The sequence below is a fragment of the Microtus pennsylvanicus genome, chromosome 15 (genome assembly GCF_037038515.1).
Source record: "Microtus pennsylvanicus isolate mMicPen1 chromosome 15, mMicPen1.hap1, whole genome shotgun sequence".
NCBI lineage: Eukaryota > Metazoa > Chordata > Mammalia > Rodentia > Cricetidae > Microtus > Microtus pennsylvanicus.
In genome coordinates this window covers 12,217,673-12,224,063 of record NC_134593.1, presented here as the reverse complement: position 1 = coordinate 12,224,063, position 6,391 = coordinate 12,217,673, and the positions used below count along the sequence as shown (strand labels likewise).

Here is a 6,391-nt window from a genome sequence, read left to right as displayed (position 1 = left end):
TGAATCGGGACTGAATGAGCATGCGATCAAACCGGACTCTCTGAATATGGCTGTAAATGGGGGCTGACTGAGAAGTCATTGATAAAGGCACTGGGACTTGTTTCTACTGCGTGTACTGGCCTTTTGGGACCCTAGTCTATTTGTCTATTTTGATGCAAAGCTTCCTAGGACTGGATGTGAGGGGGTGGACTTCCCACAGAAAAGGGTTTCCTGCCCTCTCTTAAATAGGGAGGAGAGTGAGTGGGGAGTGGGAGGGGAATGGGAGGAGGGAAGGAAATGTAAATTTTTTGAATGGAAAAATAAATTTTAAAAAAAGGAAAAAAAAGAACCATAAAGGAAGGAAACATGGTTCAGCAATCATTTTATGCTTTTTTTTATGCTGATATGTCACCTTACATGGGATTTGTGACCAAATGTCTATACACTGCAGATAGGACACCAATGACAGACCAAAATAATGCTTCCAGAGAAGTCCAACTTTAAGAACCAATAAGTTTATTTAGGTTAGTTACAGGAGCATGGATGATCTAAAGTCAGTCAGCTACAGCTCCCCCAGCATCTTACAGGTTTGTGTTCAGCTCCCCCTGCAGCCTCAGACACTGTGCATTCAGAGCACAGAAGTACACAGCCGAGTCACTCCAGTGCACAGAGGCTTTCTTCAGGTGGAAGGAAGAGTTACTCTTCTGAAAGTTTGCCTCAAAGCCATTCACTCCATGAACCACAGTTTCTCCTGAAAAGTACCTGAGGAGAAGCTGGAGGCCTTGACCAGGGTGCTGCATGTACCAGAAGAGGAGAGGAGCTCCACCAAACGAGTAGTTGCATCTGAGCTCCACTGAGTCTCCTTCAAAGACAGTGACATGGGCATCTGGCTGTGTAACTGACTGTGCTTGGATGTCTCCTGAAAAAGAATCAAAGATAAGTCAGTAAATGTGATGCAGATTTCATGGAGAAAAATATTCTTACTAAAATTCAAGTGAAAAAAAGCAGTGAATCATGTGCATATTAAAATAATCAGGATATTTTACTCACCCAGGAAAAAAGGTATGCCTAGGAATGAGATGAGGACTTTAAGCATTGATGAGCACTGGAGACACTTATAGTGCCTTTTTGGAAAAGCTTGGCACATGCTGGAAAGTGGCTGCCGTTCCCAGTTCTTGAAGATAGACAAACAACAAAAAGTTGACTAGACACCTTCCTTGTTTAGACAAATTCTAGAAAACAAACAAACAACCTGCAGAAGTGGTCCTGATTCTGGGAACCTTCTGGCCTCTGACTGTCTTCACTTCTTCACTCATTAGATGTTCTTAGGACTCCGTCAGATACAGGGTAGCACCTGAGTTGAAAATGGGGATCAACTGCAGAAATGGAGGAGGCAGCGAGTCTGTGCAACGTCGCCCTCTGGTGGCCAGTGCAGGATAAACGCTCTGAAGCAAATTTATGTGTTTTTTCTATCTAGAGCACACCTCGCGTTTCTAAGCGAATCTGTGCTGTGTTTAGTCCTAACCTAATGAAAAATAGGCCATAAATAATGAAAGGGTAATTTTCTTTTGAAAAAATCATCATATGATAAAACTACTAAATTTGGAGGCTGTTAAAACTTGAGTGTAAAAGTGTAATAAGCTGCAAGAAGTCCTGCTGCCTGAAACATAGTCAAAACACAAAACCTGGATCTTTAAAGTGTGTTTTGTTGAATCTGGGAAGGCAATGAATACTCTGCCTTCCTGGGAATTTTTTCATTAGCATTTTTGTAGAGAGCCAGAACAAAGGGAATTAATTTTTTGAAGTTCAGTAGTACCCTTTTGGCCAGATGGTTTTTGGATCTGAGATATCCTTTTCATTTGCCTCCCCTTCCACTCCCCTCTCTCTATCCCATTTCTTCATCACCTCTCTACCCCCAAGCCAACCCCTTGTTTAACTCAGAACAAACAAACCTATAGCAATGTGTTTTCCTGTAGATTCCTACTTAGGGAAGAAGAGTCCATACCTGCTTTCAAAATTTAGATGCAGTACTCTCTCACTGTGCGCCTACCATACATCTTTGCTGTCAGTGAGCATCCAAACAAGGGGTGTTCTGGTAGGATATAAAGGCAGTGACTTTGATGAAATGAAAATACAAAAAAGACACATAAGCTACTAGTTTCAAATGCTAATCTTTCCCTTAAAATATGAAACAAACTTCTCTATTTCAAGCAGAATTGTGAAGGTTCAGTGACTTTAGATAATCACCAATGACAATGCAGTATGGAGAAAAGACATCATTTGTTCTGGAAAGATCTGGGATGACACACCGTCAAAGAAACAGCAGACTGGAACATCTGCAGATGAAACTAGGCTGACTAATGAACGTACTTATAACACACATGCCATGAAAGGCTTAAATTTAAGAAAACAGTAAATAAAATTTACATGAAGCATGGACTTCTTAGGGGGAGTGCCAATGAAGTACAGCCCATAGAAAGAGAAACCATGGGAACGGCTTGACCTGGACACATTAGTATCCAGCAGTTTTGAGTGGGTGGATGCTGGGTAGTCTAATGATGGTAGTGTTGACTGTGGCCAATAGCATTTCCATTCTTCTAAAAGAGAAGCTTTTCTTCCCACTTCAGCATTAAGACATCTAAAACTAAAAAAAAGATTAAATGCTATGTCAAAACAAGTAATACTGTGAGATAAAGAATGCATTTTACAATGAGTAAAGGGTCCCTGGGTCAGAAGAGATGATATTTTCTGTCTGTGCAGTTAACAAGAAAATAAAAAAATGAATGAAGCAAAGCAGAGAAAATTAAAATAGGATAAACCTACAAACAGAGTTAAAGATGCGATACTCACGTCCAAGTAGAAAATATTACAAGGTAAAAGCTGGGATTAGATTAGAGCAACCAATTAGACCAAATTGACGTCTGTACTGACCATTACACTCACCAATGCAGTGTGCTTTGTGCCAGTGTTCCAGCAATGTTCTCTTGGGATGACCATAGATTCAGACAGTGCAAAATACACCAGTGAACCTGAAGGATTGAAGTTACAAGCCATGTGTTTGCTGGCCACAAAGTAAAGTAGAAATCCATCAAATGCAGGACAAGTAGCAAAATATCACCAAGTATTTGAAAATTAAGTAACACATTCAAGTAAACCACAGGTAAGGGTAGAGTAAAAGGAGAAGTTAGAAAGTATTTTGATATAAAGTTTGGTAACGCATAGCCTAAGGATATGTTTTGGGTGTAATTAAAACAGTTCACAGAAGAAGATGTGCAAGATTTCAGGAGAGAAGGAAGATTTCAAACCATCAGTGGATATCTACCATGAGACTCATGCGCCCTCATCCTTGCCCATTTTCCAATTCATTTTTACTTAAATATTTTATGTAATATTCATTGATGCATATAGTGTGTTTGATCAAATCCACTACCATTTCTTCTCTTCCAATGCCTCCTTCCCACTTTTTCCCTTCCGGCTTCATGTACGTGTGTGTGTGTGTGTGTGTGTGTGTGTGTGTGTGTGTGTGTGTGTGTGTTTTAAATCAATATCCAATGAGTCCACCTAGTGTTCCATCTGTGTGTATAGTGTGGTATCATCCCACTGGCTAACTTCTTAGGACCCACATCCACATCTTAGGACCCTTTCTCTCTTTTTCTCAATTGAATTAAGTATTTGAAATAAGTAGCTTGAAAGAGAAAAATCTGATAGCAATGCAAATTTATTAGCTTTTATGCTAGGTATTAGCATTGCATATAGTTTCTTTCCTTTCATTTTATAGTCTGTATTTGTCAGTTAAACGTTTTTTTTAAATAATCATGTGTATTGAATGGTCGAGTTCTAGACTCACTTCACAGTGCTTCTCTTTCAGTTTGAATGTTTGCTTTTTATATTTAGTGTAATTATTTAGGATCTAGCTTGATATTTGCTTTGCTTTTGAGAAATTTTATTGATGTTTTGCTTTTCCACTTAGTCTTTATTCTGATATTCATTTGTTTCTGATCTTTATGAAGTTTTATAGTATTCTAATTCAAACAATTATAGTATTAACATTTTTGTTGTTATAAAAAAAACCCAATGCCATATATAGATACAACTCTCTGTAAGTTGTTGATCAGGAAGATCCCAGAGGCTACTAAAAATTGAAATTTATCCCAATTCTATAGTTTTGACTCCATGTCACATGGCACTCCTGGGAGGAGGTGATACAATCATCTTGAAGAACTCAAATGAGGTTGCATATACAAATAATCAAGAATAATAACTCATTGGACACTGAACCAGATCCACTTCCTGTGTAAAATATAGGACTGGAAACACATCTGAAATTGAAATGAATCTGATTCATAAAACAAAGTTCATAATATTTTTGTGGTATGCATTTTAATTTATACAGCATAGTTTGTGGGTGTCCAAAACTAGGTCACAGTATGTACCCATTCTCTGGCTATTAGCAGGATATCTATTGAAGTTGTTCACTTAAGGTCTTCAGATACATCTTTACCTCCATTTGTCTCTCTCTATTCTTCTGCCAAAGCCATAATTTTGGACTTGGCAAGCTGCTGATTGACTCTCATGTTGTTCATATAATATTTCTCCCTGCTGAGGTTCTTCATAATAGAAAATCAAGTGTATAGTAAATATTCTTGTAATGAACAAATATATTGTTGAACAAGTAACAGACAGTTATTGAAACAGCTAACCTCATGAGACCATTGTGCGCTATGTCTTTTTATTTGCTCCCTTCCCTACCTTTACCCTCCCATTCAACCTTCTTCCATGGTTGCCATGTTCTCAATTTACTCAGGAGATTTTGTCTTTTTCTACTTCCCATGTAGATTAGATTCATGTATGCCTCTCTTAGGGTCCTCATTGTTGTCTTGGTTCTCTGGGATTACAATTTGTAGGCTGGTTTTCTTTTCTTTATATTTAAAAACCACTTATGAGTGAGTACATATGATAATTGTCTTTCAACTTATGTTGGAGAGGTTGTGGGGTAAAGGGAACACTCCTGCATTGCTGGTCAGCACCGCAAGGGGTGCTCCCACACACTGAGACAGTGGGGCTGATCTAAGGGGAGCTCACCAAGGCCAGCTGGACTGGGACTGAAAAACATGGGATAAAACCGGACTCTCTGAATGTGCCAGTCAATGAGTGCTGACTGAGAAGCCAAGGACAAGGCCACTGGGTTTTGATCCTATTGCATGTACTGGCATTGTGGGAGCCTAGTCTGTTTGGATGCTCACCTTTCTACACCTGGATGGAGGGGGGAGGACCTTGGACTTCCCATAGGACAGGGAGCCCTGACTGCTCTGTGCACTGGAGAGGGAGGGGGAGGAGAGTGGTGGAGGGGGAGAAGAAATGGGAGGCAGGTAGGAGGTAGAAATTTTTGGTATAAATAAATAAATAAATAAATAAATAAATGAACTATAAAATAGTTTAGAAAAACTAAATTAAGAACATCACAAATTTGAAAGAATTCTCTTGCACTGCCAGTAGACTCTCATCACTGAGATGATATACTCGCAATTCTACCTACTATTGGGGTCTAGAAAACATTTCTGAGGGTTTGTGTCAGGGCTGCAGGTGCCTGCTGCACACTGTGCTTCTGTAGCACAGAAGTAAACAGCAGTATCCTCAGGCTGTGCAGCAGTGATGTACAGGGAACTGCTCTGGGCAGAAGTGTTCAGAGTCACTCTGAGCCTTCCACTGTGTTTCTCTCTCTCATTTGAACGCACTAATATTAGCATGGCGGGGCCTCTGCCTGAGTCTTGTCTGTACCACTGTAAGGCAGTTATGGATGTTTTGTAACTGCAGTTCAAAGTGACATTTTCACCCTCCTGGATGCTCAAGGCCGAAGGATTCTCTTCTCCTAATTGGCTGTTTACCCCTACATAGAAACATGGGACAGAAAACAAAAGTCAGGGGTTACACTTTCAAATGGCATTTCCAGATTAATGAGAAGGCTACGTCTCACATATATGTGGACTATGAAGTTTGCTGTCCCTGTTACCCTCACCAGAAACCCAAACTCACATGTCATTTGTAGCCATAGTGTCACTGTAGACACTCCCAGGAGTCTGTCCATTCTTCCCATTGAAGAGTAGATCACAAGAAGTGCAGCTCTGGGCCTGGTCACAAATTGTTTGGTTTTGGAGCATCTGCCTTGAAAAACCTCAGAAGCAAGTTGAAACACCTCCCTCCTCTCCCCTTCTCTTCTCTCCCCAACCTCACCTCCACCCTCCTCTTCTCCATGTCTCTGATTTCAAAGCAAAGTAGTGTGAAGGCAAGCCCTGACATCTAGTGGTAGCCCCATCATCTTGCTAGAGAGCATGCAATGGTAAGGAATGTGCACACCTGACTGCAATACTGTTCTATTCTCTGTCCTTATCAAACTCTTGTTAGATTTCTTGGG

The 6,391-nt window shown here is 40.2% G+C and overlaps 1 long non-coding RNA gene across 1 annotated transcript; it reads right to left on the bottom strand.

Annotated features, from left to right (window-relative positions):
• Nucleotides 1–608: 608 nt before the first annotated feature.
• On the bottom strand, nt 609–6,107 carry LOC142835836 (uncharacterized). The gene is made up of 4 exons (XR_012907943.1): nt 6,013–6,107; nt 2,923–3,008; nt 1,030–2,623; nt 609–898 (listed from the first exon to the last, which is right to left on the bottom strand). It is a non-coding gene; the product is annotated as an uncharacterized LOC142835836 (long non-coding RNA).
• Nucleotides 6,108–6,391: the final 284 nt, after the last annotated feature.